The sequence below is a fragment of the Dendropsophus ebraccatus genome, chromosome 4 (assembly GCF_027789765.1).
Source record: "Dendropsophus ebraccatus isolate aDenEbr1 chromosome 4, aDenEbr1.pat, whole genome shotgun sequence".
Taxonomy (NCBI): domain Eukaryota; kingdom Metazoa; phylum Chordata; class Amphibia; order Anura; family Hylidae; genus Dendropsophus; species Dendropsophus ebraccatus.
This window is the reverse complement of record NC_091457.1, coordinates 64654417-64667059: the sequence shown is the minus strand read 5'-3', so window position 1 is coordinate 64667059 and position 12643 is coordinate 64654417. Positions and strand designations below refer to the sequence as shown.

General features: G+C 40.4%; 1 protein-coding gene across 3 annotated transcripts in view; it reads left to right on the top strand.

The window, feature by feature from the left end:
* SLC6A2 (solute carrier family 6 member 2) overlaps positions 1 to 12643 on the top strand; it is a 112498-nt gene that overhangs the window by 22242 nt on the left and 77613 nt on the right. The gene's annotated exons all lie outside the window — the stretch shown is intronic.

Below are 12643 nucleotides of genomic sequence, written 5' to 3'. Positions count from 1 at the left end.
GACCTTTCCTTCAACTTTGTATTAACTAATGAGGTGATTAAGCATTCTAGTCTAGATATGACTCCTCTGTAAATTATAGGGTATGTTCACTGTTGCAGGGTCGTGAAGTTTACATGAAAGTGATTCACTGTTTTCCCAGAAATGAGGCTTAAAAACATATGTTCATGAGTCCTTTATGACATACTTATGTTTCCCCACCCCCCCCAACTTAACCTAAGGTCACATATCAATACCATAGTAAACTCTTGCTGAATAAATCCTCACCCCCCCCCCCTCATTTATTTGGAATCTCCCTTTAATCTGGTGCTCTTTAACAGTGATGATCTTTCAGAGATCAATATTTTATGTATTTTTTAGTTATCGCTTTATATGTATAATAATGCAAAATCTCCCTTCCTTCTGTACCAATCTCCTTACCATCAGTGCTTTTCTGAGAGCTGCTATGATTCCTAATAGTCCACCCAAAATCTACCTGTCCTCATTCATACATGTTGTATTAAAGGGGTTCTCCGGAGAAAAAAAAAAAAAAATCGAATCCACAGGTGTCAGAAAGTTGTACAGATTAGTAAATGACCTCTTTGTAAATAAAAAACTCAAGCCTTTCAGTACTTATCAGCTGCTGTGTGCCCTGCAAGAAGTGGTGTTTTCTTTCCAGTCTTACACAAGGCTGTCTGGTGCCACCTCTGTTCGTGAAAGGAACTTCCAAGGCAGGACATACAGCAGCTAATAAGAACTGGAAGACTAGAATTTTTTAAATTGAAGTAATTTACAAATCTGTATAACTTTCTGTTATCAGTTGAGTTAAATTTTTTTTTTCCTCTGGACTACTCCTTTAAATTTCCAGATAAAAGGCTTTTTAGTACACAGGGCCACACATGGTTAGTGATGCAGCTCCACGGGGGGCAGAAACACAGTGGCGGAGATTTAGCTTTCTATTGGTGTTTAGTAGGCTTTGGCGCTGGTTTTGATGTGTTTTTATGGGGGGGGGTTATGTCACAGTAAGGCTCAAAAGAGCTTCCTCACCCATAGAAAGCAATGTGAAATTAATAATCTATTTTTTACCACGACAGAACATATGTTTTGTATGCAGTGTTCACTGCCAAACAGCTGCCAACAGTCCCGCTAGTGTGGTTGTCATAGTTTAGCTCTTTTACTGCGGTTCGTTAAAGGTTCAGGTTGGCCAAACCCGAATTTTACACTAAGATTTTGTAAACCAGTCGATCCTAACTTTTGAAAACCTCTTAGCTCTTCTCTAATTTTGACCTAAACATTCCCACTTATTAGATTTTCAAGGTTTCATGTTAGTCCTTTCTTCCTTCAGTTTTCATCTGAATGGGTAAAAATTGTATGATGAGTAGTCATGACTGTGCAGAGTTGGGTTAGACTACAGCAATTGTCAACTGGATGTTTTCAGTAAATATGTATGTCATATAATCTTTACCAAAAAATCCTGTTTGTTAGAAACTTGCAGCACTGTGGCCATGACTACAAGCCTGGAGTATTAGTTTCTTTAGGTGGCAGCGAATATGTTGGCAGCTGCTACATCCGTAGAAGAACTAGAGTAAATGCAGAGGAGGGTGACCAAGGTAATTTGGAGAATAGGCTTGAGAATACTTAGTTTTGAAAAAAGAGAAAGCACAGGGACAAACTGATCAAAATATACAGATATATGAATGGACAGTACAGAGACCTTTCTAGTTATCTTTTTAACCTTCTGTAAGTCCACAACTGTGACTGACAATGGGGCATCCTTTATGTCTACAGCAATTAAGATTTCACCATCATCAAAGGCAGGGATTCTTCACTGTAAGAGCAGTGAGGCTATGAATCTCTCGCCCACACAGTATTGTGATGGCTGATTCATTGAACAAGAGGGGCCTGTATGCCTTCCTTAAAAAAATATTACCAGATATGGTTACTCTGTTTGATGCAATATTGTATTCAGGGTCTGGTTGAAGAATTGGGTGGTATTTTGACAATATTATGGGGTTGTCTGCGGCGATGTCTGGGAGTGAAGAATAATAGAGGAGTAGGGAGAGGTGAGTATATTTGTTAGAAGATGTTGCACCTGGTAGATTTGCCGGCATTTTAGGGAGTCCTGGGAATTCCCTCTTTTCCAGGCGTCAACATTCCTGGAGATTAATCAAGTATGACCTAACTTTTGTGGTCACGGACAATAATTCATTTATGAAACTAATGGAAAACAGAAGAAGGAAAAACTCATGTACACCCAATTCAAAAGATGTTATAGAAGAGGTTGACGAAAATTAAATATGTAGAAAAAAAGTCTTTCTGCCATAATTTACAAGGAACTCATCTACTGTTCTACAATGCAAAATGCTTATAGAGTAATGCAGTAAGAGAAAATGTTATCAGTGCTAAATATGATCCAGTTACTGAATTATTGGGAGCATTCTGTTTTTGTAAGTCTTTTCTCGCTCACAATATGTTTGTCTTAGCTTAGCTTTTACTACCACTTGTTAGGGGCCAGATGATTGTAAATCTTGTGTTTTCCCATATGTCAAGCAACATATTTACGCGAGAGAGTCTAAGTTCTAGCAAAAAGGGCAATCATTTACAGTGGCTTTGATTGTATAAATAACTCTACATTGCCAGCATCCCTCAGAGGAGGGTGTCACCTGTGCAGACCAATACAAAGGGATACAATATTAATAGAAGGAGCACAGGTAGAGTGCTACTTGCATCATGTTACAGCCTTGTATTTGATATATATGCCAGAAAAGCTCCAGGCATATGTAGCAAATAAAGCAGCGTACCTAAAGGCCACCTCCCCATAATAGCCTATGGGTGACAGATGTGTTAAACAGAAACCGAACAGTGGCATCCATCACCCATAAGCTGCTATGTCATCTGTTTAATGGATATGTCATGAAAAGCTATTGAAAATAGATTTACATGACCTATAGCTTTACAGCTGTCATAGCAGATTATGGCTGAAGGATGCCATTGTTAGGCATCCACCACAATCTTTCTGGGCGAATACGCTAAACAAAAAACTTGATGTGAATGCGGCCTAAATACTCCAATCAACAAACCAACCAACAAAATTTTGGTGATATAAGTGTATATATATTTATTTTACTGTACTGTCCAGTTATTTTTACAATAACACAGGTCTAGTATAGCAAATAACATGGAATGGCGAATAGGTAACATTAAAGGGGTTGTCCAGCAAAAATCATTTTCTTTCAAATCAACTGATATCAGAAAGTTATATAGATTTGTAATTTATTCCTAAAAAAAATCTCAAGTCTTCCCATACTTAGATACTAAATGTCATACAGGAAATGTTGTTTTATTTTCAGTCTGACAAAGTGCTCTCTGCTGCCATCTCTGGCCGAGACAGGAACTCTGTCTCGGTTTTATATGAATCCCCATAGAAAACCTCTCCTGCTCTAGACAGTTCCTGTCTCGGCCAGAAATGGCAGCAGAGAGCACTGTGTCAGACTGAAAATAAAACAACATTTCCTGGAGGACATATAGCAGCTAATAAGCATGGGAAGACTTGAGATTTTTTAATAAAAGTAAATTCTATATAACTTTCTGTTGTCAGTTGATTTGAAAGAATTTTTTTTTTTGCTGGATAACCCCTTTAAACATAAAAATAATAAAATTTTCAAGGACATCATGGACAGAGAAAGGTAATTATGGTCTGATATTGGATGCAAAGAATTTCTTTTTGTAATCAAACCCTCTGATTCTAAATAACCAGTGTTGGGACAGACTGCATTACAGCACTCAGCAGGGCAGTATGTGGATAGTTTTCCTCTTTAGGACAGAGGACCTTTCCATTTTAATGGCAAGAAAAGGGCATTTAGCAAAAGAAGACAGCCAGACAATTATAGTCTTTAGAAGTGCTGGTCTGACCTACAGAAAAGTTGCCAAGAAAGCCATGGTAAAATTCAATAGAATTTACTATACCATCAAAAGGCACTTGGAAATTGGAGTAAACTCTGAAAGGAATAGGTATGGCAGACTAAAGGCCCCTACCAATTCAGACGACAAGTCTTTAACAGTCAACTGCAAGTTTGATGTCTATCAGCACAAAATCTTCAAGCACAGCATAGCAGCAAAAATAAGCACGTTTACATTTCAACCGTGAAGAAAAGACTTCTATGTGCAGGTTTGACAGGTCAGGTATCGGTAAGAAGGTCACTGATAACATTGCAAAATAATAAAAAAAATCTTGCCTGGCCCAAGCAGCATGAGTGGAAGCAGGTCTTATGGACTGGTGACTTAGGGTATAAACCCACACACCGTATACACAGCGTATTTACTGCTGCGATACGCAGCGAATACGCAGCAAAAACGCAACAAATACGCAACAAAAACGCAGCAGATTAGATCTAAATAACTGAACTCAGCATTAAATCTTCACCATCAAACTGCTGCGTATTTGTTGCGTATTTGTTGCGTATTTGCTGTGTATACGGTGTGTGGGTTTATACCCTAAGTCACCAGTCCATAAGACCTGCTTCCACTCATGCTGCTTGGGCCAGGCAAGATTTTTTTTATTATTTTGCAATGTTATCAGTGACCTTCTTACCGATACCTGACCTGTCAAACCTGCACATAGAAGTCTTTTCTTCACGGTTGAAATGTAAACGTGCTTATTTTTGCTGCTATGCTGTGCTTGAAGATTTTGTGCTGATAGACATCAAACTTGCAGTTGACTGTTAAAGACTTGTCGTCTGAATTGGTAGGGGCCTTTAGTCTGCCATACCTATTCCTTTCAGAGTTTACTCCAATTTCCAAGTGCCTTTTGATGGTATAGTAAATTCTATTGAATTTTACCATGGCTTTCTTGGCAACTTTTCTGTAGGTCAGACCAGCACTGTAACACTGTAAATGTAACATCTCTGGTATAGCACACAGTTTTGTATATTGTTAAGTAGGCGAAAGGATGGCTCCTCAGTGTGTGACAGCAACTGTCAAACATAGAGGAGGAAGTGTGATGGCCTGTTCCTGGATACAGGGTTGGCAACTTGCACAGGGTAACTGGCACACTGGACAAAAAGGGCTACCACAGCATTTTGATGCACCTTGCAGCCCCCTCTAGTGCAGGAGTGGGCAATTAATTTTTCCATGGGGCCACATGACAAACTGAAATGGTTTTTGAGGGCCAGAGCAATAGATATAACTCAGTTCTGGTGGGGACGACGGGGAGTTGGAAGTGTTTTCCAACCTTTTCCACCTCAGGGCCCCCCTACCAAATAATGCTCTACAAAATATGAACAACTTCCTTCAGTGACTCACAGGTGACGTCTTCTTTCATCTGAGATGTCAGTTTCCCTTTTCCTCTCCATCCAGCCCAAGCCTCATGATGATTTCTTCCAACCACAATTCATCTCTTCAGAGGCTTTCAGACAAACATCTTAGGCTCTGCACTTTTTCTTCAACCTCCTTCCCTTTTTCCTACCTATAGCGTCCCATACAGTAGTAATTCTGCTGCTTGGTGTCATGCTCAGTAAAGTGAGTAGGTATTTAGGGTCCCCCATATTGTAATAACATCCCCTCATCCCCACATTGTAATAACATCCCCCTCATATAGTATAAATGTCCCCTGTTGTGGCCCCTATAGTAAAAATGCCCCCTGCTGCACCCTCCATATAGTAATAATGTCCCCTCCTATGCCCCCATATAGTAATAATGCCCCCTGCTGCAAACCATAGGCTCAGAACAGAGCCAGCCCCACTTACTGGGCAAAAGTCAATCCTTCATCTTCCTACAAGCCCTAATATCAGCCATGATACCAAGGTATCTCTATGTGCGGCAGTTAAACCTGTAGTAATAAGCCTGAATAAGTGTGGAAAAAAGTACCTAATGCGTATCGCTCCCCATTGGAGCTTCATCAGGAGTCAGTAGTGGGGTCCCGCTTTGGCTGTTGACAGTCTGAGCGGATCGCACATGTGACGACCCAGGTCCTGGCTCAGACCAGGAAGCGTCAGGGGCTCCGGGTTGTGAGTAAGACATGAGTGGAAGAACGCAGTCACCAGCACTGGAGCGGGTGTCTTTAAAGCACATTATTACTTTTATCCTCCACCTTTGCAGCACTTGTTAAAAAAAACAGCTTTGCCCAGACTTCTCCTTTAACATATAATTAGTAGAGATGAGCGAGCCGGGCTGGGGTGGGACTCGAGCTGTCTCCACCTTCCTCACAGAGTAGGCAGACAGCAGCATTCAAATGCTGATGGTCTGGCTCGCTCATCTCTAACAAACAGTATTATTATTTGTCAGTGGTCAGATCATATATTGAAAACCTAATCATACATTTTATAAGAATGTTATCATGTTTTATAGGAACATTATCATGTAAACAATACTCATACATAAAACCCCTGACTAAGGACCCTATTACACCAACAGATTATCTGACAGATTTTTTTGAGCCAAAGCCAGGAATGGATTATAAACAGGGAACAGGTAATAAAGGAAAGACTGAGATTTCTTCTCCTTTCAAATCCATTCCTGGCTTTGTCTTAAACAAATCTGTCAGATAATCTGTTGGTGTATTAGGGCCCTAATGCTACGTTTACACGAAACGATTCTCGGGCGAATTTGCACAATAACGATCGAATTAGAAGAATAATCATACGTGTAAATGCGGCGAACGATCGATAAATCGTTCATTTTGATCTTTTAACATGTTCTTAAATCGTCGTTCGTCGTTCGCAAAAAAATTCACCGATCGTTCCGTGTAAACAGTCGTCGCGCAATAGTCCGGCCGCCCGCTGCCTGGCCCCCCGCTCGCAGCCCGGCCCCCCGGTCATCTGCAGCCCCCTGCGCCGTCTCGATCGCCACCCCCGCCACCGCCCCGATCGCCAGCCCCGCTGCCGCCCCGATCGCCACCCCCCCGCCGCCACTCCGATCGGCCTCCCGCCACCGCTCCAGTCGATCCCCCGCCGCCGCCACTCCGATCGCCCCCGCCACGAGCATACGTTACCTGCTCCGCGTAGCAGGTCTTCGAAATCCCCGACTCCCCTCTTCAGTGCATTGATTGGCTGAAGAGGTGAGCCTGGAATTTCAAACGGCTCCTCTTCAGCCAATCAGTGCTCCTCTTCAGCACTGATTGACTGAAGAGGAGCCGTTTGAAATTCCCGAGTCCCCTCTTCAGCCAATCAGTGCTGCCTTGCATTGATTGGCTGAAGAGGGGAGACGGGAATTTCAAACGGCTCCTCTTCAGCGGTTGACTGTGGGGCCGGGCTGCGGATGAGCGGGGGGGGGGGGCGGGCTGCGGGCGCGCGATTCGCAAAACGATTTTTCCGTGCAATATATCGTACTGTCTAAACGCTGATCGTTATGAAAAAAAAAATCATTACTCCGACATCGTTAATCGTACGATCGGGCCAATTATCTCTCCGTGTAAACTTAGCATAAGGGTCTATTTTCACATAAAGATTATTTGACAGATTATCTGCCCAAGATTTGAAGCCAAAGCCAGAAACAGACAGTAAACAGATAAGGTCATAGAGGAAAGCCTGAGATTTTTCCTCTTTTCAAATCCATTCCTGGCTTTGGCTTCAAATCTTTTGCAGATAATCTCTCAGATAATCTTTCTGTGGAAATGGACCCTTGATCATGTGTCATTGAGTAAGCCACATATAACTAATATGCTATGAAGTGATAATTTCTTGTACTCAAAACACAAAATATTAAAAAAAACTAAAAACAAAACAAAAAAAAGTATATTGGTGGATTTAACTTTAATTAAACATGGAAGCAAGAATAAACTTCAATAATATTCCCCTCAAATCTGTTACAAAATGATGAAATGCAAAAAATAGAAAGGGCCCCAAGAACTCCACATATAAAGTCCACAGAAAAGGTATAATTTCTGGAAGTCACATTTGCATGAACATTGTAGAAAATGTTGGTACATTTTCCTCCACTATAGAACTCAACAGGTTTCCAGCCCTCAAATGTGACTTTGTAGGAAAAAAGGAAATTAAAAAACAAATACACCCAACACCTTCCCTCCCTTTTTAATTATATGCACTCCCCCAGGAATAACCCTAGTTCTAAAAATCATTTCTAATTTACAACCCAAACTGAAGAATATGTGAAATCATTCAATAACTGGGTTCACACTGTGTTTTTCATCTGTTTTGATCCGTTTTTCAATTGACTTCCATTATAAAAAAAAGGATTAAAATGGATCAGGTTTTTTTTTGACGGACACAAAAATGAGGTAGAGAATGTTTTTGTGTATGTTAAGGCTGGGTTCACACTGCGTTTTTGCAATCTGTATCCATTTTTAATTGGTTACTTTTAACGGACAGAAAAATGTAGTCAACACTACTTTTGTGTCCGTTACAAAAAATGCATCCGTTTCGATCCGTTTCTTTTTTTTTTATAATGGAAATCAATGGAAAAACGGGTCCAAATGGATGACACACAATTGCATCCATTTTTGCATCCTATTTTTTTTTAAGGAAGTCAATAGAAAAACGGATCAAAACGGATGCACACAAATGCATCCGATAAAAAAAAAAAAAAGATAAAAAAGCAGTGTAAACCCAGCATTATAGATAATAATCAAATACATAGTAATATTCTATACATAACAAATTAGTTCCTATAGAAACCAGAGAAAAATAATTCATTATTCATTCCATGAGGGTTAAGTGTATTAAGTTTGAAGATATATTGTGATTCCCTCCATGAAAGGGATGGAACCTTATCTTTTCCTCGAATGTTAGGATGAATTTTTTCCAAAACTGCCACTTTCAAACCATTGGTGCTTCAGTTTTGTTTTGTCAAAAAATGGTTGGTACTGAAGTAACAGGACCGACAGTATCCTGTTTTGCCAAAGAAATTTGGCTGGAGCACAACAGTACATACACTACATTGTTTATTTTACAGTTGGAATATTTTTTTTTCAAAAACTGTTTTGGGGGATTAGATGGATTAACATTTTTTCTTCTTGTTTAACATAAAACCACATACATTACACAGCACAATGGAAGGTTCCTTAGATGTTTCTTGCAGCTCCATGTTGTATGCCAGTATAGTGGCTCCTCACCAATTGATCTTTCATATTTGAGGCCTTTTGTGCCGTAATTGTTGGTGTTGATGTGATGAATTGTGAAATCCTTTGGATGTTGCCCAAAATACTCCAAAGTCTATATGTGCATATGGTGCTTATATGTGAATATGATATTTCTTTGTTTGGCAACATACCTGTATAAGCACAGCACATGAGTGGGTACCTCTGCAATAATGTTGTTAAGAAATTTCTGAACAATATCCAAATGCAATTGTCGAAATAATGCCTCGATCCTTTTATAATACACTGTACTACTAGTATAATGCAGTGTATTATCCTGTCAACATAATGATTATAAGGGACCTAACTGGCCTTGTTAGAGATAAAACAGACTAGGCACAAATATATGACATACCTGGGGCCTTCATCAGGCCCTCTTCTGTTATAGATAGTAAACTGCATCCTAATGATTGTGTCACCCTGGTGCTGATGGAGTGACAAAAGTCCAGAAACTACTTAAATGCCGCAATCAAAATTTGACAAGAGCACCCAAAGGTTTAAACTACAAGGATCAAAGGTTCCTTTTTCTCTTGATAGTTAGAGCAGGGGCCCTGCTGTCACGCAGCATCTAAGTTCCCCTGATTTTTTGCACAGGAGACCATTGCCAGGCTACTTTTGTCCCGCCAACAAAACACGTATTGTGGTCATTAAGTGTGGAAACTTCCTTAGGCTATGTTCATATGTAGTATTTTGGTCATTATTTGTAGCCAAAATTTGTAGTCAGGAGTGAAACTGACAGTTCAAAATTATAATGAAAAGATTTTCACAGTTTCTGTGTTTTCAACCCACTCATGGTTTTGGTTAAAAAAATACTTACCAAAAGACTGACAAAAATACTCAGTTTGAACATAGCCTTAAAATTCCTTTAAAGCGAATGTACTAGGGATGGTTCGGGTTCGTACGAACCCGAACGTTCGGCAATGATTCCCGCTGTCTGCCCTCTCCGTGGAGAGGGTGGATACAGCGGGAGGACCGCCTGGAAAACTGGGATACAGCCATAGCCATAGGCTGTATCCCAGTTTTCCAGGCGGTCCTCCTGCTGTATCCACCCTCTCCACGGAGCGGGCAGACAGCGGGAATCTGATGCCGAGCATTCTGGTAATACGAACCCGAACCTGAGTAGTTTCGGACCATCCCTATAATGTACCATCAGGTACATCGCTTTAAGTTTGTTACCTGAATGGACCAGCACCGGAATGCCATTGATGCCCCCAGTGCTTCATGTCGGGCTGGTGCTCGGGAACAGACTGGCCTCGTGTGCGGGAACTGTGCGGTGGTTCAAAAAAAAGAACCATGGCATCAGCATCCCCACGCCAGCTCCAACCCATTTAAGTTACAAAGCCAAAGCAATGTATCTGATGGTACATTGGCTTTAAATACATTAGGTACATTTACTTATAAATAGCTACATTTTCATACTTTAGCCATAATACCTAATAATATGTCACTCATTAATTATTTTAAATAATTTTGTATTAATTGTAATAATTGTAATAATTTTGTATAATTGTTCTCTGGTTTATTATTTCTACCACATCATCTATTAACTAATTATTAATTACATTTTAATACCATGAGATCTGTCAAACTTTCTTGTACGTTCCTTTTGACATTTCATATTAGATGACAGTGACTGTAGTGGACACCGACAATTCTAATTTATTTTCATAGCTGCTCCAAGTTGTGCCAGAGGGCAGTTATATAAGCTGTGGTTCTTTAGTTATCCATATCATAGAGGTAATTAATTTGATAGTTCTCAAACACAAAAACTATATGTCATATAAAGTAGTTTCACCTGTATTACAAGAAATATTTTTAATATGGGACAATAAATCTTTAATTTTACTTTTGCTAATTCTTCTCAAGATCAACCGTCAGAACTGGTTGGTTAATTCTACAGTAAAAGGGCCCATATGTTTCTTATAAATATTGGTCAAAGTTATCTCTCCTGACCTCCCCATACACATGAACATTAGGCATGGTGTTTTTTCAAAACAAATACCCTGGCAAAAAAACAAAAAAAACTGTTAACAAAACATATACTGGCTGAGCGGCCAGTCCATTATCTAGGTCATGATGTCGGCTCTGCTGGAGATCCTGGGGCCCGGCGGGGGTCCTAGAACGGTGATCCAATGCTGGAGAGGCACGGGGAGAGGTGAGTTGGTGCGTTAGTATTGTTTGTTATGTTCCCCCTCGTACCCTATCATTTGTAAAAAAAAAAAGAAATCCTGAGGCTGGACTTGTCCTTTAACCCCTTGCTGCTAGACGACCCTGGGCGTACCTGTACGTCCTGGGCCGCCTAGGGGACTTCAGAGTGGTGCCGCTCAGTGGCCCCGCTCTGAACTGCTGCGGTCCCAGGTGCCGCTTGTAGCCCGGGACTGCGGCTATTAGCGGTTACGGTCCGATCACCGTGCCCGCTAATTAATTTTAGATGCAGCTGTCAAAGTTGACAGCTGCATCTGAATCTTTCTTGCAGCCTCATCCCTGGTGTCTAGTGGGAGGATGGCCCCCCCCTCCCCAACATTGTCATGGAGGAGCGATCCCCGTGTCCTTACCCGGCCAGGGTCTGTGCTGTAATGGCGCTGATCCGGGCTCGGCACTCGATTGTTTTTGAATGCAGCTGCCGAAAGCAATCGAGTGCTGATCTCATTGATCTATTGATCTATGCATAGATCTCAATGAGAGATCAGTGTACTTATACTAGAAGTCCCCCAGGGGGGCTTCTAGTATAAGTGTAAAAAAAAAATAAAATTACAAAGTACACCTGTTCCTGAAAAAAAACAAGCCCTCACATGGCCCTGTAGATGGAAAAATAAGAGTTATATAATATAATTATCTAAAATGGAAAAGCAAAACTGAAAATTGGCATGGTCCTTTAGGTCATTTTGGGCTCTATCCTTAAGGGATTAAATCTGCTGATAAGGGGAGCTTCCAGCAATTGGACCCCCACCTATCCTAAGTTCCAGAAAACCAATTTTAGTCTTTCTAAAAGATATTTATTTTTGTGAAAACAAATTCTAGAAAAAATCTATAAGAACACTTTAATCTTGAAGTGGGACATTGCAGTGCAAACCCTTGCAGGCAACAACTTAACCAGATAAAATAATCAGTGTGTAGCGCTATTAGTTACTTCGGCCAAATGTAACCAAAATGAAATTTCTCCTGCATCTGCCAGTCCTAAGTGTGTGTAATTCTATTAAGTAGAGTAATGTTGTGACATTCATGGACTGGGGGAACGTAACCATTTATTCATTGTTTATTGTCTTCCTGCTCAGTAGATCTGGCAGTATAAGAGCTTAGAAAGTTCTAAATGTGTTAAAACATAGTGGGTATTTAAAGTAACATCTCAATAGACAGTATAGTATAGGCCATATAAATTATGTGCAATTAAACAGAAATACATAGGCACTATTTTGGGGAAGCATAGCATTTAGAACTATGCAGTTATAGACGATAACAGAGTTTTTTTCCCCCCTTATTGTTTTTCCCATATTGTTTTTCTTGCATCATGGCAAATATGTGTCTAAAGGTAGCTTCATACGTACTGGATTGCAGCAGATTTCACACTGCGAGTTC